The sequence below is a fragment of the Musca domestica genome, unplaced genomic scaffold (assembly GCF_030504385.1).
Source record: "Musca domestica strain aabys unplaced genomic scaffold, Musca_domestica.polishedcontigs.V.1.1 4, whole genome shotgun sequence".
In the NCBI taxonomy this organism is placed as follows: domain Eukaryota; kingdom Metazoa; phylum Arthropoda; class Insecta; order Diptera; family Muscidae; genus Musca; species Musca domestica.
In genome coordinates, this window is record NW_026712328.1 from 2,268,816 (window position 1) to 2,292,247 (window position 23,432).

A 23,432-nucleotide genomic window follows, 5' to 3' on the forward strand; every position below is an offset into this window, starting at 1 on the left:
GTAGTAATCGACAAAAATTCTCGGTGATCACTGCGATCCTGTGTGATTACATGGACCTCGGCCTGCCCTTGCCGTTTTGTGGTCGAAGGGTACTATGTCGCGCGCTAACGCCTCCTTCACGGTTATAACCAGGCCTCTGACGTTGCCCCAAATTAGTGAGCTACCCTCAGTTGTTTATAAAAATAATTAATTTTGACGAACTTCAATCACTCTTCGTGCGTGTTATTGCTACTTTGATTCTCAACATCACATTAAATGCAGTATACTTTGTCGCATAAATCTGCATTCGTTATATAGATCACCCTACGTTGCGTTGATCACACCAAAAATATTTGACGTTGTTATTGTTACTTCTCCATTCCTTTGCTTTAGTAATTCGCATATCACCTTGAAATTTCCAGTCTGCTATTGCTTCTCAACTAAACCATCTCCTACGCAATCTAATAGTCGAATACCACCTATGCACAATTCTGTGCACCAGGTTGTTGTGCAGTCTGCTGTTCCAACCGTTGGTGTTTGCTTAGAATCTTCTATTACTAATAGTTGATCAAGACCATCCTTGCCACCTATTATTATCGAAATCTTTGCTGGCGATTTTATGTCTTGGCCTACGTCAGGATCTTTTCAAGACCGTTTTTGTCAATAACTTGCGGCTTTCAGATATTGAAGGTCTCGGTCATTTTATGCAGAAGAAATTGTGTCGAGATTTCCACTTACCAATCATATTTTGTCTTTAGCGTGGAAAGCTTTGTTGGATGCGTACATACAACGTGGTAACAAAAAACGCATTATTGTGATGAACTACATTAAGCATTTACCCAATCTCCCGTCTTTCAAAAAAAAAAAACAGTTTTCGGAAATTTCCATTCTCCACCTAAATCGATGTTGTTGCCAAAGGGAAGTTCACACCCAAAATTGTTGACATCTGACCATTTAAATATATCTCTCCCCGCCAACAGATTGTTATCGATACCTCCTTCAAACACAGCGCTTCCTCCTCGGTCTAACGATTCACTTTCGAGCACCTCTTGTTCTGTTTGTCGTAACCTGAGCCATGTACTACGACTCTGCCCTAGTTTTGTTAGACTTTCGTTTGAGGAAAATTTATCCATTGTTAAAGGGAATAGTCCTTGCATTAGTTTGTCTACCGGCCATGTCGTTAAAACTGTAATTGTTGCAATTCTTGCAGGCAAATCATCATAGCAATGTTCATCGGCCACAAACTAGAAGTTTTGTTCGAGCACCTTGCTCTAAACAACCTCTGGCATCTACCAATTTTAAAAATCGTGAATCTTTCTTGTTTTCGAAAACACTCGCTTTGAAATCTAAAAAACATTTATCCGGTTTTTCTACAGCCAAAAGGCGAGATTCGAAGTTCAAATCGCACCCATCTTCTGCTAGAAATAAATCGAATATCCAGTTTCCTAACACCAATCAAAATAATGTGTTCTTGGGAACTGTTATTGTTTATACTTCATTTCCCAAATGTTGTTAAAATAGTTCCGAATGAATTGACATCGGTTATACCAAGAGATATTTGTCCTCTAAAGTTTTTTTTCTCTAAAAATGCCTCTATAATTGTAGACGCAGATGCATTAGTACTGCCTAAGATTAAGGCAGGTACCTTTCATATAAGCCTAGTTTGATACGCGCAGCTATAGCTTTTTCGCAGTGATTCATATTAAACAAAAACTGATATTAAGAGATGATTCCTTCTATCTTTAGATTTTGATTTCCTGGTGTATAGTATTTATTTAGTATTGTGTTAAGTCCTCAACAGAGCTCTGTTAAGTGAATGTGTTCGTACTAAATTGTGTCTTGGATAATAACCAAAGCTCAGATTTGTTCATTTTCACTCGGAAGCGAAAAATTGCTCGCGAGCAGGAGTGTGAAAAGAGTTGTTTTTGTTTTCTTTACGGAGTCTACACTTCACTCTGTTGTTTTGTGTGTCAAAATAGATCGATAGTTTGCCCTTAGAGTGAAAATGAGTGGAACATTTCTCTATGTATTTATTTTGTTTTTTTTTTTTTTTTTGTGATTTCTGTGTGCAACAGCAAACCAGTTTTGATGTTACTGTGAACTATAGATGGAGAGAAGCAGGGGTTCAGATTGATAGTGTACAAAATCAAAAAAAAAAAAAAAAAAAAAAAAAAAAAAATACAGCAGAATGTTTTGCTCTACTTGTGTTCAATCTGCTCGATTTTGAACAAATTTTGCTCCCACTCAAAAACGAGGAAAACGTACTCGCTCCAATTCGTGTGACATCAAAAAATGAGTTTGCACAATTTTTTTCTGCTTTAGGGAGAGAAACCATCTCAAGGCCAACTATTTAAAAATTGGCTGGAACACCTTGTATTGTGCCATAGACCATGTATAAGTTTAATACGTTCCACCTTAACTTCTCGAGTCCAGTCAATCACGGATGCTGATTGATATCGGCGGAGACCGTAGAGCGCAGATGCCAACGGACGCTGGTTGTTGAGTTTGTTCTCCTCGCTTTACCTTTCTCTTATTGTAATATTTGTTAGTAGTAGTAATCGACAAAGATTCTCGGCGATCACTGCGATCCTCTGTGATTACATGGACCTCGGCCTGCTCTTGTCGTTTTTTGGCCGAAGTGTTCACTTGTCGCGCGCTAACCTCTTTTTCACGGTTATAATCAGGCCTCTGATGCTACCCCAAATTAGTGAGCTACCCGCGGTGGTTAGCGTGTAAAATAATAATTATTGTCAAACTTCAATCACCCTTCGCGCGTGTTATTGCTACTTTGATTCTCAACATCACCTTAAATGCAGTTTATTTTGTCGCATAAAACTGCATACGTTGTATAGGTCGCCCTATGTTGCGTTGATCACACCAAAAATATTTGACGTTGTTATTGTTACTACTTCATTCGTTTGCTTTAGTAATTCTCATTCTTTATGAGGATTTAATGGGTTTGCTAGATTGTAATACACAACAAGTGTTGATCGTATCATAAAGGTTCTGTCAGATAGAATACGTTGTGTCCATTGCGGCAACGTATTTTACTGACGTGACGTACAAAAAGTATAAACTCATCACAACAAATCCGACGCCGTACAAAAGAAAACAGCAGATTTGCATTGGTAGTAAAGTTCAGTTTGAGTAAACACAGCATTTTCTGTTATTTGAAAATGGACAGCTCACAATGAACGTTATAGGTATCGTTTGTAACTCCAACGACGGCTACGCGAAATAAACGTTTTTTTACTGAAAACATAATTTTAATGAACTGGTTAGAATCGGGTTATGCGGATGGAAGGAGCCATATCTCTGGACCCGAAAAAGGTGTTAGCACAAAGTGTAGCATTTTGGAAAGGTAAGAGTGTTAGCTACAATTTGGCATCAATTTTGTTGACCCCCATATTGGGCTCTTTTTGGAATTTTTGGAGGCTTTATAAAAAATTCGGGTCCAAAAAATCGATCATTTGACTATAACTTCCGAACCTTGATCACTTACCCCATCATGGGACCAAAAAATCGATCATTTGACATATGACGATATTGTCTATATCGGGTAATTGGATCCGGGTCTTGAACCCGGGCTTTGGGGGTCCGTCCCGGAATCAGGGTAACAATACCTACCTCTGGGAAAAATTTCGAAAAAATCGAAGAGTTTTTACTAAACTAGAGTTGTTCCAAAAATCGCGACACGCATGGATTTTTCGCCACCATATTTTGTTTCCAAATGAAGTCTAGAAAACCATAAGGATGGAGAAGAACACATTCAATCTCCTTCTGACTTTCGTGAAAGAGGCACTCCAATAGCCCATCAATTTCCCCGGAATGTCAACTTTTCATGACCCTTGCGTCAGTTCTTATACATATGGATATACATATAATCGTATGAGTCCGATTAACATTCTTACTTCCATAAAACATTTAAGATATTTGGCTCATGACGGATGTAAGCAGATATTTTCTGCTGACTTTAAAATGGGAGTTTTTCTCAGATTGTGATGCTAACTACACATTTACTTCCGTGGACATTGATGCATATGGTTCCCAAGTAACGGTGGAGTTATGTGGAACTCAAAATTTGGTCAACAGTTGTATAAGCGCCAATTGGATCTGCCAAAAGAGGAAGTACTAACCGGTACAAATAAAAATTTCCCGCACAATTTTGTTGTAGATGCCGCGTTCCCATTAAAACCGTTTTTAATTATACCTTATCCAGGTTTGCATGAGCAATTTATATTTTCCTCCTCCATTTTATATAATTTTTTTAAGGAAGTAAATTGTCGCCTGAAAGGGGCTCGTAGGGTAATTGAAAATACTTTTAGCATTTTGGTGAGCCGATAAAGGATTTTGTTGTCATCCCTACCAATTTTCCCGGCAGTAACTTCATATTTTTTAAATAAAAATACAGATGAAATAATATATGAAACATTTAGTATTTTTTTATATTTTATTATACTAAAATATATAAATAATTCATTTCAGTATACTAAAAACAATAAAAACTGAAGGAAGCACATTGTTTAAAGTTCATTCATTGTTTAAACTTCAGGCAAAGTTGAGCAATTTGACTTTAATTCTATCTTGCTCGTCCTCTGTCCTTAAAAAGATCAGCTAATTTCTGTACCGGACTTGCTGCATGTCAAAAGTTTAGAGTAGATCAACTTTAATCTGTTACGGCAACGAACAAGTTGTGAATGTGACATTCTTCATTAACATATACGCAACTAAATCAGCTGTCAGTCAAATATGTTGCCACAACAGACACAACGTTTTCTATCTGCCAAACTCTTAAGTCGTTCAGTTTCTCTCTCGTTGTCGTTATACCCCCTCTACCTATTGATAGAGTATATATAAATCATTTGTTATAAAAGTACACCTAATTGTCGCTTGGCTTATTCTGCCTTCATAATCACAAACCAACCATACTTGAATTTGTTGTAATATACTATTATTTCTCTGCCAACGTCGCTTGTGTCTTATTCCTCCGTTGCTGGTTCGGCACAGTAGTATAAAACAGTACAACTTGTGAAATTTTTGCAATTTATTTAAATTCTTTTTTTTTAATTTTGTGAAAATTTTTTGACTTATAGCAAGGTTTATGCAATTTTTTTGACAAATCCGTTCTACATTCGTCATTCCTTGCACATATTCTAGCAACATAATTTAGTTAAAACTGTTCGTAGTTATTTTACAATTATTTTTGGCAATTCATTAATAAGTGTTTGTACTATTTTGAGTCTCCGAAGGTTTGGTTATTTTTTGTTTAAGAATGCACCCTATATTCGGTATATAACGCAACATATTTCTTACCGCAATAATAAAATGTTGAAGAAATTATTAAATTTTGGTTTACTCCTTACTGATACCAATCAAAAAAATTTGTTGCGCGTTTTAAGGTAAGGTCACATTGAGCAAATATTTGACGAAAAAGTTCAAATATTTCTTTGCCACAATCTGACCACAAAATATTTTTGTAGGGCAAACACAAAAACAGCTGATTTCGAGAAAACAAAGTTATTTCTCTGCAAAGAAAATTTTTGATCAATGTGGCCACAATGTGAACACCTTTAATCAAATATTTTTCTCTATTTAGAGTAAACATTTATTTGACCTTACAATGGTTTTGTATGAGAAAACAGTGAGAAATAACAGCTGTTGTCAGCTTTTTATATTTAAAAATCACTTTTCTCAAGCAATTTGATATTTACACATTATATTATTATATTAATACCGCAAATGCATTTCAGATAACAACAACAACATACAAATATCTTTTTGTTCCTTTTCAGTTGTAAAGGAATTATTTTAGTTTTAATTCGTAACATTTTATATGTAATTTGAGCAATATGTTTGTAATTCAAATAATTTACTTTTTTAAATTGAGAATTCCAATTGCAATGCTATTTAGTTTTATTCGAACTGCAAATGGAATTATTCGAATTAAAAATAGAATTCTCAATTTACAACTGGATTGAAATTCAATTCAACTAGACATATTCAAATTATAAATGCAATAATTTGAATTACAAATGTATTTCTCGAATTACAAATGGAATGTTACCAATTAAAACCAAAATTACTCGATTTACAACTGAAAAGTTGTATATTAAAATCCCAAGAGACGTTGATCGCTAAAAGCGTTTTTATTTCATATACAACATTGACATGTAAAACAGCTGTGCAGATAAACGTTTACCTACAAAAAGACAAAAAGGAATAATAGAAAGTTGAAGTGAGAAGTAATTCCAAAAAAATTAATAAATAAAAGGGAAATCAAATATGAAGTGCCGCAGAAGAAATCTCGGGGAAAGCCAAAGGTTGCAAAGGAGTGGGCAGAGGAAGATATTTTTAAACTCATTGCTCTAGTGAAGGAACCAAATTGTCAAAATCTGCCGCGTTCATCCTCAAGAAACTTTTATAGAGCGATGGTGTTTCAGCCCGCAGTTGAGTCAGCAATTTTACGCAACATCCTTCCTCTTTTCTTTGACGCAACCATTCTCGAACCCATGGTCTTTTCTTTCTATTTTTCATGGATTCGTCCTCTTTGACGGCAATATATAATGCTGCACCACAACATAAAATAAAAAGCGCCTCTTCCTACTACATAACTTCTTTTAAATATTTCGACCAAACAATTTTTTGTTTTTTGACAGTTTGATCAAAATGCTTTTTATTCAAATATATTTTTCAAATGTGACCGCACGTCAAACCTGTTTTGTCATTGCTTTATTTGCCACTATTTGATGGGTGTTTGAACAAACAAAATTTGTCAAATAAATGTGAGCAATGTGAACACAAAATCAACTCTGTACATTTTTTTGGGAAAATATGATAAAACATGTTTGGGTCAAATATTTGCTCAATGTGACCTTACCTTTAGAATTTAAAAATGTTCGGGCACTACATTCGAATAACATGCTTCATTTAGCACGAATCCAACTGTCTTCAATCTGGAATTTCACCTCATGACATTGGAGATTTCACATCCGGATAATTTTGATGCCATTGAGGAAAAATACAATAATTAGAATATAATCGGGTTTTAACCACTATTAATCCGCCTGTCCATGCTCAAATCACCTGGAAATTTCCAGTCAGCTATAGCTTCTTAACTGAACCATCCCCTACGCAATCTAATAGTCGAATATCACATAGTGAACTTTTCAGGGGTACCTCGTTAGCGCCACCTTCTAGGCTACTTACGGACAAATTTGTGGACCCGGTTGCTGTGCAGTCTGCTATTTCGACCATTAGAGTTTGCTTAGAATTTTCCATTACTAATAGTTGTTCAGATCCACCCCTTGCCACCTATTAATATCGAAGTCTTTGCTGGCGACTTTATGTCTTGGCCTATGTTCCGGGATCTTTGCACCGCCGTCTTTGTCTGCGCCTTTCAGATATTGAATGTCTTGGTCATTTTATATAGAAGACCACCGTTAAGTCTAAAGATATTGTGACGACACTTCCACATACATAGCACATGTGCTAAAACTCTGTTAGACTCGTTTTGTTAGACTTTCGTTCCACTTTCCACTTACAAAAAGTATCAAATTTAGAAAACTTTCTTTAGTATTAGTCTGTGAAAATCCCCGGCCGAAAGCCATCTACACACAAAAAAAATAAGTATTTTTTATTGAAAACATAATTTTGATGAAAACACAATTTTAATTTTGCAGACTTCCATAATGGACCCTTTTTTGACTTTATCATAATCCTTTTTCATAAGCTTTTAAACGATACATACACTAATCCGGATTTTGATTCCGGAAATTCGGGCCAAAAATCTGGGTGTCTGGTCCATCCCCAAAAAAGTACCTTCCTGGATTCAGGGTAAATATACCTACACCTGGGAAACCCTTCGAAAAATCGAAGAGCTTTTACTAAGCTAGAGATGTTCCTTTCAACCGATTTAAGGTTGATTGTATCACATGTAATCAGCATTAGATTACAATAATCTTCACATATTTGCCTTATATTCGTATATTACAAACGTAACGTATGGCATTAGGCTTCGATGTTTGTCTATATATATGACATGGTAGAAGAATATAGGTAGACGCGTCGACACAGCTGCTGGGACAGTGAACTGTCAAAATGTCAATGTCAAAAATGTTGAATGAAAAATTATTTAAATTTGTAAGAATTGTTGAAAAACGCGAATTATAATATCCTCCGTATGACGCAATATAAGAAAACATATAAAAATCTACTTATATTTGAAAGAACATTTAAATTTTTTTGACATATCAATGCTCCCAAGCGTTGGTGCATCTACCTGTATTCTTCTGCCATGATATATGACCTTAAATTCCAGCGGACATCAAATGTCTATATAAAGGCGTCCAGAAAAATATAAATGTTGAAAAATGTGGTGGCAACCCTATTTACTATATACGACATAATTTTATAGAATTATAATTTCAATTTTATAGTTTTAATTTTGCAGACTTCCACAATGGACCCTTTTTATACCCTCCTCCTTGGAAAGAAGGGTATATTTACTTTGTCATTCCGTTTGTAACATACTTAAATATTCGTCGTAGACCCATAAAGTATATGTATATTCATAATCAGCATAAAATTCTAAGTCGATTTAACGATGTCCGTCTGTCTGTTGAAATCACGATACATTATTTGACGTAGAGCGCCAAAATTAAGCAGAACAATTTGTATTGTGTCTAGGTATTTATTGGTCATATTTGTTGGTCAAAGATTGCAAGTATGGGTCCACGATTTGGTATAGCCCCTATACAGTGGTTTCTATTCACCTGCATCAACATTAGCTGCGCATTGGCCTTTGCAGACCAAAAAACTTTTTTTATGCCATTTTTTTCTGAATCCCTTTATTTGAATTGTATTTAAGTGCCCAATCTATAGCTGCACATTGGACATTCCTGCCTCGAAAATGTAGTATTTTTATTTTAATTTGGTTACAAAAGTTGTATTTTTTCTGCACAAGAAAATTTTTTTGCAAACTCAAAAAAGACACTAAAAACTACAACTTCGTTTTTGTTTTTGTATTCGCAAAAACAATAACAACACAAGAAAAGAGCATGCATTAAAAACATATTCTCGCTTCCTCTCCCACACTAAAAGATGGTTATGCTGGATAAAACACCACTGATGCCCAAATACATATGTTGTGTGTAAAAGATTTCAATACCATTTTTATAATTTGAATACATATGTATAACCAAATTTCAGTTCCTTATTTGTCTTTGAAAGTACAAATATTATTTTTTAATTAATGAATTGTTATGTTTTGTTACTTTATGAATTATTTATTTTATGTTAAATTGTTGCGTTTAATATAATTAAACCACTTAATAAATGTATTATAAACTTTAAAAGATTCCCCATTGATTTTGGCTGGCTATTACACGTACGTAAGTAAAAAAAAGATTGCTGCTTTGTTGTGCACGAATAGAAAATTAAAGATACCTGCACTTTTTGTGCACGTTAGTAAAATTAAAGATACCTGCTTTATTGTGCAGATAAATGCAATGAAGCTACCTGCATTTTGGGCATTGCTGCACAAGATGTCGTGCAATTTTTGATTGTGCAGGTAAGCAAAAAATACTATATAACGGTGCCTCCCGATATTCGGTATTTTGATGGTTTTTGTCACATTTTTTCACTGATTTGTCTAAAAATTAATATCTGTAAATCATAATGGGTCCTAGTTCGTGTGGCGAAACATTGTGTGTATAGGTCCACGTTTTGGTATTGTCGCCATATAACGGTACCACCCAATATTCGGTAATTTGATGACTTTAGCCACATTTTTTCAGGGATTTGTCTGGAAATTGCTATTTGTAGGTCATAATGGGTTCTAGCTCGATTTGGTATAGCCCCCATATAACGGTACCTCCCGATAATCGGTATTTGAATGGTTTTTGCCACATTTTTCTAATGTTTCCCTTACCATAAGGTGGAGGGTATTAAAAGTTTGGCCCGGCCGAACTTAAGGTTTTTTTTAATTGTTTGACTTTGTCACATATATATATATGACCATTAGCACCTCAGATTGTGCATTAGAGTCCTAATAAGTCCCCCTAACCAAGTCGGTCTGTTTGTCCGCCAAAAGGTGGACTTGAGGGGGTACTATTACATGGAGAAAATTCTAAAACTTGTAGATATGTTGACATTTTTGTGTAAGATTTTCACCCCCAAATTCACATTTTTAGCCAAATCCTTTGAAATATGGTGAAATGTGAAACATCGACCTACATTGAAAACTTTCTTCACCCCTTATAATCCAAGATGACAAATAGAGGCCAAATCGAAAATATAGCAGAACAACATAGAATGTCAAACTGAAAAAAAATCACGTGATTTAAATAAGTAAAAATAGTTTTATCCACCTCATAATTGAGGTCAGACTGATTTCAGAATAGTCAAATATAATTACTATTTTGCACCCATTACCGTAATATGGGAACTAATATTCGGTCCCTTAGAAATAAAGGTGCCAAAAAAGGGCCAAAAATAGAAGAAAGTGGCGAAGACTCCAAAAATGGCTTAAATCATACGATGGTTATTTATGATCGATATCATGACCTGCAAAAGCGATTTAAGGTATCTTGAATGTTCGGGAAGAATTTCTGGAAGGATAGACATCCTTTTGTTACTAAAAGTCCCATCCGCTCTACTATTTTGCACCCTTTATATTTGGTACTTTACTGATTGTACTCCCAAAAAAATGCATTTTGAGTTCTCATTGTACGGATTATTGCCACATGAAAGACGTAGGGCCACGCTTTGAAATAAGCCCATTAGGCTTTTTCGGTCATTTTTGTTTGTTTAAATGTGTTCGCATCTTCCAGCTGAAGCACGAAGTAGGCCCTGGAGTTGAAAGGTAGATGTCAGTTAATTGAAAAAAATTGACAAAAGAAGAATAACAAATTGAAAAAATCTTCAACTTGTTCGCTGATTTTTTACAGTAACTGTTTAAAGATTCTTACAAAGTTTGTCAATAGAATATACTTTTATTTTAAAATTAAATTCCATTGGAAATTTTTTTCGATATTTTCCCGTTTTCAGAATTGTTGCAATGAGATCTCTTTTTTCGTGATTTTTTAGCGATTTTGAAAAAGAAATTTTCTTTTAACTTTGGTGTGACCGCATTAAATTATTTCGGTATCATCTATTCCGTTTCGCCACCACATAATTCGGTACTACACTTCCATGAAACCCGCCATCAATTTCAGTTCTCAAGAAATCAAGTCAATTAAATAAATTGGTATTAATATTCGAATTCAAAAATAAAATATAAAAAACACTACAAATGTACATTAGAAAAAAGTAAGTCAAAATGGAAAAAATCATGCGAAATAAAACATTACGATTGTACATTTCAAAAGTCAAAATGAAAATGTTAACATATCACATTTTTACGCGATTTTTATACCCTACACCACATAGTGGTAAGGGTATTATGTCTTTGTGCATTTGTTTGTAACATGGAGAAGGAAACGAGATAGACCCATAGTTACTTTTGAGAACCTTCATAGAATCACTTTCTGAGTCGATTTATGCATGTCCGTCCGTCTGTCCGTCCGTCCGTCCGTCCGTCCGTCCGTCTGTCCATGTATTCTTGTGAACAAAATGCAGGTCGCATTTATTATCCGATTGAGATGAAATTTTCCAAACAATCTTTTTTTGGCCCAAGGACGAACCCTATTGAAATTGGTGAGAATCGGATCAAATTTAGATATAGCTCCCATATATATCTTCATCCGATTTCGGGTTAAATGAGCACCAAAAGTCCACTATCAGTCCAAATTACCTGAATTTTGGCACACCCAACCGAGTTCGGCCTAGAAGCAAGTATATCAAATTTGGAGAAAATCGGTTCAGATATAGCTATAGCTCCCATATATATCTTTCATCCGATTTGATCTTTAAGTCCCTAACATTCCTACTATGCACTCCACAACCGTGATATTTGGTACCAGGTATTAAATGGAGCACAGAAATAGCTGTTTTAAATTTTATCGAAATCGGTTCAGATTTGGATATAGCTCCCATATATATCTTCATCCGATTTCGGGTTAATTGACCACCAAATGGCCAATATCAGCCCAAATGGCCCGAATTTTGGCACATGTGACCGAGATTAGCCTTAAAGCAAATACAACAAATTTGGAGAAAATCGGTTCAGAAACAGCTATAGCTCCCATATATATGTTTTATCCGATTTGGTGTTTAAGCCTCTCACATTCGTAATATGCACTCCACAAGAATGATATTTGGTACCAGATATAAGATACAGCCCAGAAATAGCTGTTTGTAATTTTATCGAAATCGGTTCAGATTTGGATATAGCTCCCATATATATCTTCATCCGATTTTGGGTTAATTGTGCACCAAATGGCCGATATAAGTCCAAATGGACTGAATTTTAGTACATCGGACCAAATTCAGCCTAGAAGCAAGTATATCAAATTTAGTGAAAATCGGTTCAGATATAGATATAGCAACCATATATATGTTTCATCCGATTTAGTGTTTTAGTCCCATACATTCTTAATATTCACTCCACAACCGTGATATTTGGTACCAGGTATTAGATGGAGCACAGGAACAGCTGTTTTAAATTTTATCGAAATCGGTTCAGATTTGGATATAGCTCCCATATATATCTTCATCCGATTTCGGGTTAAATGTGCACTAAATGGTCAATATCAGCCCAAATCACCTGAATTTTCGTACATAAGACCGAATTCAGTCTAGAAGCTAATATGTAAAATTTGGAGAAACCCGGTTCAGAGATAGCTATAGAATTAGATAGAATTAGATAGATTTTGATTTTGTACCAAATATCTCATAGAGCTCTGAAATTCCCTGTATAAACCTTTTTACGAGAGCTCTACTAAATATGCATAGTGGTGTAGGGTATCATATAGTCGGCCCCGCCCGACTTTTGAGCTTTCCTTACTGGTTTTTTTTTTTTTTTTTTTTTTGTTGGATATTATCCTTTTCGGATAAGAGACAATTCCGAATTTGTATGAATCATTAAAATCAGTTCAGCGGTTCTTAAGTTATAAGCGTAGTAAATAACACAACTTTCATTTATATATATAAATGTATAGATAGATTAAAAAGTATGCGTGGTCAGTTCCTCAGCCCCCAAACAACTATTTTGGGTTGGAGGGAAGGTCAACAGTATCTCGTGTAATAATTTTTAATCTTGTTTATTTGGGGAATATAAGGATTTTAGATAAATCGAAATAGTGGGCGTAAAAGGAGGCGTGGGTAATATTTTTTTCTTTAAAAACCTAACTCGGGGTATGACAAACGTTTGTACAAAAAATAATGCAAATCGATCCAGCCGTTTTCAACTGATTCCGCTAACAACAACTCAAGCAACTCTGTTGTACATTCATATATCCGCTGCAATTTCAGTTGTTTTTACTGTGATATTTATCGCTTTTTTCTTCCTTCGACAATTTCGCTTGTCATAAATCCTTTTTGAGAAGTTTTTTACAACAGTATGTGTTTTTCTTTTCTTTTTTTAAGTACTGCCCAAAAAAATTTTAAAAATGGCTAGAAGCAAATACAGTACCTCAAGCCGCAGTGTTGCAAAGGTACAGTGAAGGATGAGGGAAGCATCTGAATTCAAACGTGTTGGACTTTAAACCACTAACTCGAGAAAGATCGGTAGGAGTATGGTTGGAGCCGTTATATGGCGACCATGCTTAAACGGAAGCCTATATAGACAATTTTATACGGTGCGGGACATACTCAAAGAGGAAAGTCCGGATCCACTTACAAAAAGTATCAAATTTAAAAAACTTTCTTTCGTATTAGTCTGTGAAAATCGCCGGCCGAAAGCCATCTACATACAAACAAAATAAGTTTTTTTTTTATTGAAAACATAATTTTAATGAAAACAAAATTTTAATTTTGCAGACTTCCATAATGGACTCTTTTTTGACTTTATCATAATCTTTTTTCATAAGCTTTTAAACAGTACATACACTAATCCGGAAATTCGGGCCAAACATCTGGGTGTCTGGTCCATTCCCAAAAAAGTACCTTCCTGGAATCAGGGTAAATCAAAAGAGCTTTTACTAAGCTAGAGATGTCCCTTTCAACCGATTTAAGGTTGATTGTATCACATGTAATCAGAATTAGATTACAATAATCTTCACATATTTGCCTTATATTCGTATACTACAAACGTAAGGCATTAGGCTTCGATGTTTGTCTACATATTTGACCTTAAATTCCAGCGGACATCAAATGTTTATATGAAGGCGTCCAGATAAATATAAATGTTGAAAAATGTGGTGGCAACCCTATTTACTATATACGACATAGTTTTATAGAATTATAATTTCAATTTTACAGTTTTAATTTTGCCGACTTCCACAATGGACCCTTTTTATATCCTTCACCTTGGAAAGGAGGGTATATTAACTTTGTCATTCCGATTGTAACATCCTTAAATATTCGCCGTAGACCCCATAAAGTATATACAATCATGATCAAAGTTGATTTAATGATGTCCACCTGTCTGTCTATTGAAATCACGATATTGAAATGAAATTTGATGTAGAGTTCTGAAATTTGGCACAACATTGTATTGTGGCTAGGATGTTTGCTATTGAAAATGATACCGGATTGGCGGAAATGAAACCTTTTGAATTTGAAGTAAAACCGTTTACAAATGAAACTTTTCGATATATAGAAATAAACATAACAAACCTTTTTTATTTTATTAGGTTCAAAATTAAATCAAGTAATTATAACTAATATAGAGTTTATGAGGAATTTTTATTGATTATTCATATCTATATTTTTATATTATTTGTAAAATTTTCAATTATTGTAATAACAAATTGCTCTTTATTGATTTGATATAAAATATTTCCATATTATATATTCTTAATACTTAACGTTAAAAAGAGAAATTGAAACAAATGTTGGCCTTTATTTCTAAACTATCTGACTCGGTACGCGTAGCCGGCCCGTACTTTTAGTTTTTATTGCATATTTGTTAAAGTATAATAAATCACAGATCTGACTTATTTATTATAAGTAATGACTTCATAGTAATTTATAAATAGAAATAAAAATGTATGGCAAAATTATAATACCGTCGGTTTTAGATATTTTGAATAGGCTGATCTTATTTTTCAGCCACAGGCTTTACTTTGAGTGTTATAAACCTTTATGATATAGAACATCTTTAATAGCCTTATGTGAAAACTCAGCTCAATTTTTGGTATTTTAATGAGCTTAGCAACATTTTCCATTAAAATTAGCTTTAATTTGGAATTTGTATATCCAACGTTTAGAAAAACGTGCAGCGTAGTATTTAGTTTTGTCCACCTCATAATTTAGGGCAGAACCATTTCAGAATAGTCAAAGATAATTACAATATTCGGTAATTTGATGACTTTAGCCACATTTTTTCAGGGATTTGTCTGGAAATTGCTATTTGTAGGTCATAATGGGTTCTAGCTCGATTTGGTATAGCCCCCATATAACGGTACCTCCCGATAATCGGTATTTGAATGGTTTTTGCCACATTTTTCTAATGTTTCCCTTACCATAAGGTGGAGGGTATTAAAAGTTTGGCCCGGCCGAACTTAAGGTTTTTTTTTAATTGTTTGACTTTGTCACATATATATATATGACCATTAGCACCTCAGATTGTGCATTAGAGTCCTAATAAGTCCCCCTAACCAAGTCGGTCTGTTTGTCCGCCAAAAGGTGGACTTGAGGGGGTACTATTACATGGAGAAAATTCTAAAACTTGTAGATATGTTGACATTTTTGTGTAAGATTTTCACCCCCAAATTCACATTTTTAGCCAAATCCTTTGAAATATGGTGAAATGTGAAACATCGACCTACATTGAAAACTTTCTTCACCCCTTATAATCCAAGATGACAAATAGAGGCCAAATCGAAAATATAGCAGAACAACATAGAATGTCAAACTGAAAAAAAATCACGTGATTTAAATAAGTAAAAATAGTTTTATCCACCTCATAATTGAGGTCAGACTGATTTCAGAATAGTCAAATATAATTACTATTTTGCACCCATTACCGTAATATGGGAACTAATATTCGGTCCCTTAGAAATAAAGGTGCCAAAAAAGGGCCAAAAATAGAAGAAAGTGGCGAAGACTCCAAAAATGGCTTAAATCATACGATGGTTATTTATGATCGATATCATGACCTGCAAAAGCGATTTAAGGTATCTTGAATGTTCGGGAAGAATTTCTGGAAGGATAGACATCCTTTTGTTACTAAAAGTCCCATCCGCTCTACTATTTTGCACCCTTTATATTTGGTACTTTACTGATTGTACTCCCAAAAAAATGCATTTTGAGTTCTCATTGTACGGATTATTGCCACATGAAAGACGTAGGGCCACGCTTTGAAATAAGCCCATTAGGCTTTTTCGGTCATTTTTGTTTGTTTAAATGTGTTCGCATCTTCCAGCTGAAGCACGAAGTAGGCCCTGGAGTTGAAAGGTAGATGTCAGTTAATTGAAAAAAATTGACAAAAGAAGAATAACAAATTGAAAAAATCTTCAACTTGTTCGCTGATTTTTTACAGTAACTGTTTAAAGATTCTTACAAAGTTTGTCAATAGAATATACTTTTATTTTAAAATTAAATTCCATTGGAAATTTTTTTCGATATTTTCCCGTTTTCAGAATTGTTGCAATGAGATCTCTTTTTTCGTGATTTTTTAGCGATTTTGAAAAAGAAATTTTCTTTTAACTTTGGTGTGACCGCATTAAATTATTTCGGTATCATCTATTCCGTTTCGCCACCACATAATTCGGTACTACACTTCCATGAAACCCGCCATCAATTTCAGTTCTCAAGAAATCAAGTCAATTAAATAAATTGGTATTAATATTCGAATTCAAAAATAAAATATAAAAAACACTACAAATGTACATTAGAAAAAAGTAAGTCAAAATGGAAAAAATCATGCGAAATAAAACATTACGATTGTACATTTCAAAAGTCAAAATGAAAATGTTAACATATCACATTTTTACGCGATTTTTTTTTTTTTTTTTTTTGTTGGATATTATCCTTTTCGGATAAGAGACAATTCCGAATTTGTATGAATCATTAAAATCAGTTCAGCGGTTCTTAAGTTATAAGCGTAGTAAATAACACAACTTTCATTTATATATATAAATGTATAGATAGATTAAAAAGTATGCGTGGTCAGTTCCTCAGCCCCCAAACAACTATTTTGGGTTGGAGGGAAGGTCAACAGTATCTCGTGTAATAATTTTTAATTTTTAATCTTGTTTATTTGGGGAATATAAGGATTTTAGATAAATCGAAATAGTGGGCGTAAAAGGAGGCGTGGGTAATATTTTTTTCTTTAAAAACCTAACTCGGGGTATGACAAACGTTTGTACAAAAAATAATGCAAATCGATCCAGCCGTTTTCAACTGATTCCGCTAACAACAACTCAAGCAACTCTGTTGTACATTCATATATCCGCTGCAATTTCAGTTGTTTTTACTGTGATATTTATCGCTTTTTTCTTCCTTCGACAATTTCGCTTGTCATAAATCCTTTTTGAGAAGTTTTTTACAACAGTATGTGTTTTTCTTTTCTTTTTTTAAGTACTGCCCAAAAAAATTTTAAAAATGGCTAGAAGCAAATACAGTACCTCAAGCCGCAGTGTTGCAAAGGTACAGTGAAGGATGAGGGAAGCATCTGAATTCAAACGTGTTGGACTTTAAACCACTAACTCGAGAAAGATTGGTAGGAGTATGGTTGGAGCCGTTATATGGCGACCATGCTTAAACGGAAGCCTATATAGACAATTTTATACGGTGCGGGACATACTCAAAGAGGAAAGTCCGGATCCACTTACAAAAAGTATCAAATTTAAAAAACTTTCTTTCGTATTAGTCTGTGAAAATCGCCGGCCGAAAGCCATCTACATACAAACAAAATAAGTTTTTTTTTATTGAAAACATAATTTTAATGAAAACAAAATTTTAATTTTGCAGACTTCCATAATGGACTCTTTTTTGACTTTATCATAATCTTTTTTCATAAGCTTTTAAACAGTACATACACTAATCCGGAAATTCGGGCCAAACATCTGGGTGTCTGGTCCATTCCCAAAAAAGTACCTTCCTGGAATCAGGGTAAATCAAAAGAGCTTTTACTAAGCTAGAGATGTCCCTTTCAACCGATTTAAGGTTGATTGTATCACATGTAATCAGAATTAGATTACAATAATCTTCACATATTTGCCTTATATTCGTATACTACAAACGTAAGGCATTAGGCTTCGATGTTTGTCTACATATTTGACCTTAAATTCCAGCGGACATCAAATGTTTATATGAAGGCGTCCAGATAAATATAAATGTTGAAAAATGTGGTGGCAACCCTATTTACTATATACGACATAGTTTTATAGAATTATAATTTCAATTTTACAGTTTTAATTTTGCCGACTTCCACAATGGACCCTTTTTATATCCTTCACCTTGGAAAGGAGGGTATATTAACTTTGTCATTCCGATTGTAACATCCTTAAATATTCGCCGTAGACCCCATAAAGTATATACAATCATGATCAAAGTTGATTTAATTATGTCCACCTGTCTGTCTATTGAAATCACGATATTGAAATTAAATTTGATGTAGAGTTCTGAAATTTGGCACAACATTGTATTGTGGCTAGGATGTTTGCTATTGAAAATGATACCGGATTGGCGGAAATGAAACCTTTTGAATTTGAAGTAAAACCGTTTACAAATGAAACTTTTCGATATATAGAAATAAACATAACAAACCTTTTTTATTTTATTAGGTTCAAAATTAAATCAAGTAATTATAACTAATATAGAGTTTATGAGGAATTTTTATTGATTATTCATATCTATATTTTTATATTATTTGTAAAATTTTCAATTATTGTAATAACAAATTGCTCTTTATTGATTTGATATAAAATATTTCCATATTATATATTCTTAATACTTAACGTTAAAAAGAGAAATTGAAACAAATGTTGGCCTTTATTTCTAAACTATCTGACTCGGTCCGCGTAGCCGGCCCGTACTTTTAGTTTTTATTGCATATTTGTTAAAGTATAATAAATCACAGATCTGACTTATTTATTATAAGTAATGACTTCATAGTAATTTATAAATAGAAATAAAAATGTATGGCAAAATTATAATACCGTCGGTTTTAGATATTTTGAATAGGCTGATCTTATTTTTCAGCCACAGGCTTTACTTTGAGTGTTATAAACCTTTATGATATAGAACATCTTTAATAGCCTTATGTGAAAACTCAGCTCAATTTTTGGTATTTTAATGAGCTTAGCAACATTTTCCATTAAAATTAGCTTTAATTTGGAATTTGTATATCCAACGTTTAGAAAAACGTGCAGCGTAGTATTTAGTTTTGTCCACCTCATAATTTAGGGCAGAACCATTTCAGAATAGTCAAAGATAATTACAAATTTTGTGTCATTTAAATTGTGCTTCGTAGACCTCATAAAGTCCATATTTTTTATTATAGTTTAATTCAATGATGATTAAACAAATGTTCGGTCTTCTACTAGTTTCTAATATTCATAACTTTCCATGTTTCTGCCACAATTTTCGACTGAATGAGTCCCAGTTTGACATTTCGGAATATATTTCATACATTCCAAATCTACATTCAAAACCAGTATTCCTTTGAGGGTTACAAATTCAATAGAATGCTCAACTTTCTTTTCTAACCAAACATTGGTTTGGAAAAGGACTTGCGGGTACACTTAATGTGGGGACTATATTTAAATAAATAAACAGTTACCTTTAAGATGGTTATCTACCTAAATACATTTTGGATGAATGTGGTCAAGAACAAGATGGGCTCTACTCCGAAAATTTAGCATTTTATGGAAGAGGTTTTCTAACACTTTAAGAACAATGATGCCAAATAAGGACCAAGAAATGAAAACAATGTTGGTTACACCAAAAAGTGATCAGTTTTTCAAAAGGATGGTTTTTTCTCAAATCACCAACATTTGCCGAAATAAGTATGAAAAGTATGGTTAAAATGTGTGTGTTTTCTTACTAAATGACCAATTAGCTCTACTATTTTTAAACCCTTTATATTCGGTATTTCACTGATTGCAGTCCCAATGAATTTTTGCATTTAGAGTTCTCATTGCGCGGATTTTATTCATATGAAAGAAGTAGGTGCCCGTTTTGAAATGAGCCCCATAACGCTTTGCCGATCATTTTTGTTTGTTTAATTGTCAAAATCCTTCAAGCAGTTCTTGAGTTATAAGTGTAGTAACTAACAAAAAATATGGTAAAAAAAATATTTATTTTGCATATTCTTAGTATAGTTCGACTTACCACATAAATAAATAAAATCTATAAATAACAGTTTTGTCTTTGTCGCTTTATACCACAAAAAAATACACATCATATTAGCATTCACAAAAAACACTACGAATATACATTTGAAAATAGTAAGTCAAAATGAACAAAAATTATACAAAATAAAACATTACTATTGTACATTTCAAAAGTCAAAATGCAAAACTTAGAATCTTTCATTTTTAAGCGATTTTCAAGAGACAATTCGTTAAAATCAGACCTGCTGTTCTTGGATATAAGCGTAGTAACTAACACAACTTTCCTTTACATATATAGATTGTATGGGCAGGACTGAAATGTGACATTAAGCATTGCTATAAAGTCTTAGAGTTATACATATTATTAATCTCACCTAAAGGATTCCCGATTCGCAACTTGTTTGATATCCATCTAGATCCATTATGGAGATAGAGCAGTCTTGTTATGTGGGCTAATGGATGGTTCGCTTTATCACGTACACAATGTAACACCCTGTTAAAACATCCCGGTATCATTTTCAATACCAAACATCCTAGACACAATACAATATTGTGCCAAATTTCAAATCTCTTCATCAAATTTCATATCAATATCGTAAATACAACAGGCAGACAGCTGGACACCATTAAATCAACTTAGATCATGATTGTATATACCTTTTGGGATCTATGATGAATATTTAGAGGTGTTACAAATGGAATGACAAATTTAATATACCCGCCTTTCCATGGAGGAGGTTATAAAAAGGTATTAAATTCGGGTCTTTTGGAGAAAAAACCTTGCAAAAACGTTCTTATAATTTTTCCGAATCTACACTTGCGTTTTATGACATCGTGTGATACACTGCAAATTTAGGAAAAATTATTATAAAAGATATAGATGTTAGTAATCAATTAAAATTCCTCTTTAACTATAGCATTTTCAGATTAAATGAAACCTTTTGCAGTGGAAATGAAACTTTTTGCAGTGGAAATGAACCATTTTGCAGGGGAAATGAAACCTCTTGCAACCAAAATGAAACTTTTTGCAAATCAAATGAAACATTTCAGATTAAATGAAACCTTTTGCAATTCAAATTAAACTTTTTGCAGCGGAAATGAATCCTTTTGCAGTGGAAATGAAACTTCTTGCAGTGGAAATCAATCATATAATTGCAAAAAGTTTCACTTTTGTTGCAAGAAGTTTCAAATCCCCTGTAAAATGGTTCATTTCCACTGCAAAAGGTTTCATTTAATCTGAAAATGCTATAGTTAAAGAGGAATTTTAATTGATTACTAACATCTATATCTTTTATAATAATTTTTCCTAAATTTGCAGTGTATCACACGATGCCATAAAACGCAAGTTAAGATTCGGAAAAATTATAAGAACGTTTTTGCAAGGTTTTTTTCTCCAAAAGACCCGAATTTAATACCTTTTTATAACCTCCTCCATGGAAAGGCGGGTATATTAAATTTGTCATTCCATTTTAACACTTCTAAATATTCATAATAGATCCCAAAAGGTATATACAATCATGATCTAAGTTGATTTAATGGTGTCCAGCTGTCTGCCTGTTGTATTTACGATATTGATATGAAATTTGATGTAGAGATTTGAAATTTGGCACAATATTGCATTGTGTCTAGGATGTTTGGTATTGAAAATGATAACGGGATGTTTCAACAGGGTGTTACATTGCGTACGTGATAAAGCGACCCATCCATTAGCCCACATAACAAGACTGCTCTATCTCCATAATGGATCTAAATGGATATCAAACAAGTTGCGAATCGGGAATCCTTTAGGTGAGATTAATAATATGTATAACTCTAAGACTTTATAGCAATGCTTAATGTCACATTTCATCGCTTAAAAATGAAAGATTCTAAGTTTTGCATTTTGAGTTTTGAAATGTACAATAGTAATGTTTTATTTTGTATAATTTTTGTTCATTTTGACTTACTATTTTCAAATGTATATTCGTAGTGTTTTTTTGAATGCTAATATGATGTGATTTTTTTTGTTTTGTGGTATAAAGCGACAAAGGACAAAACTGTTATTTATAGATTATATTTATTTATGTGGTAAGTCGAACTATACTAAGAATATACAAAATAAATAAATTTTTTACCATATTTTTTGTTAGTTACTACACTTATAACTCAAGAACTGCTTGAAGGATTTTGATTTCGGCAAGATAAAAATTCCACACGAAACTCCTGCGCAAACCAAGTGACATACGCTATACGTTTGCAGAATAGAAGTTCGTAGACAGGTGTTTTTTGCCCTTGTCGGCTGAAGAGGGTAGAATTACTGACACGTCTGCGCCGGTGTCTATTAGAAACATGATGCTGGTATTGTGGTCACAAATGACGAGGTGAGCGATTTGCAAAAATTAATTAGTTTTATGAATGTTTTGTTGTATAAGAACACGGGGCCGACATTTTTGAGCGTCGTTACCAAATATCCTATTATACCAACACTGTTGTGGGAAATCACTAGTAGGCTTACTTGCGGACCGTCCGTCCGTGCTCTTTAATCTCCACTTTCAACAGCTGCAACGACTGTGTTGAATTTGGACAATTCGCTGTTTATGATAGCAATGCCAAATTGAGCCTCGACTTGGGCAAACCATATTTCTGTAAATAAAATAAAAAGTTTCATTTTATTTGCAAATAGTTTCATTTCCACTGCAAAAGGTTTCAATTCCACTGCAAAACGTTTCATTTCAATTACAAAAGGTTTCATTTAATCCAAAAATGCTACATATCGTTCACATCACTTAAATCTGAATTCGTAAGTGATCTTGTTTGTGTCATACTAGTGAGATTTTGAACTACTAGAACATTTAAATCGATTTCAATTTTTTTTTGTCGGCACATAGTGTTACCTTACACGTTCCGTTAACATTTACAACTACTGTGCCACATAAGCCACATATTTGCAACTCAGCCTTTTTATGTCCTCAGCCATTTGGCTGATACGACCAAAACCTGTTTAATCGAAATAACGGTTTTAGACCCTAGATCTGGTTGGACAAAAACCGTTTCTGGAGATTTGGAGTCGCAGCACCATCGTTAACAGATTAT

General features: G+C 33.6%; 1 long non-coding RNA gene across 8 annotated transcripts in view; it reads right to left on the bottom strand.

The window, feature by feature from the left end:
- LOC109612007 (uncharacterized) overlaps positions 1-23,432 on the bottom strand; it is an 84,774-nt gene that overhangs the window by 2,972 nt on the left and 58,370 nt on the right. For 6 of the 8 annotated variants that reach the window (XR_009343012.1, XR_009343005.1, XR_009343006.1 and 3 more), the window contains one exon: positions 22,234-22,982. The exons of 1 other annotated variant lie outside the window; for it this stretch is intronic. This is a non-coding gene — a long non-coding RNA (uncharacterized LOC109612007). Of the gene's footprint in view, positions 1-20,290; positions 20,674-20,734; positions 22,983-23,432 lie in introns of those variants that run through there. One more of the 8 variants, XR_009343008.1, reaches the window with a different exon arrangement.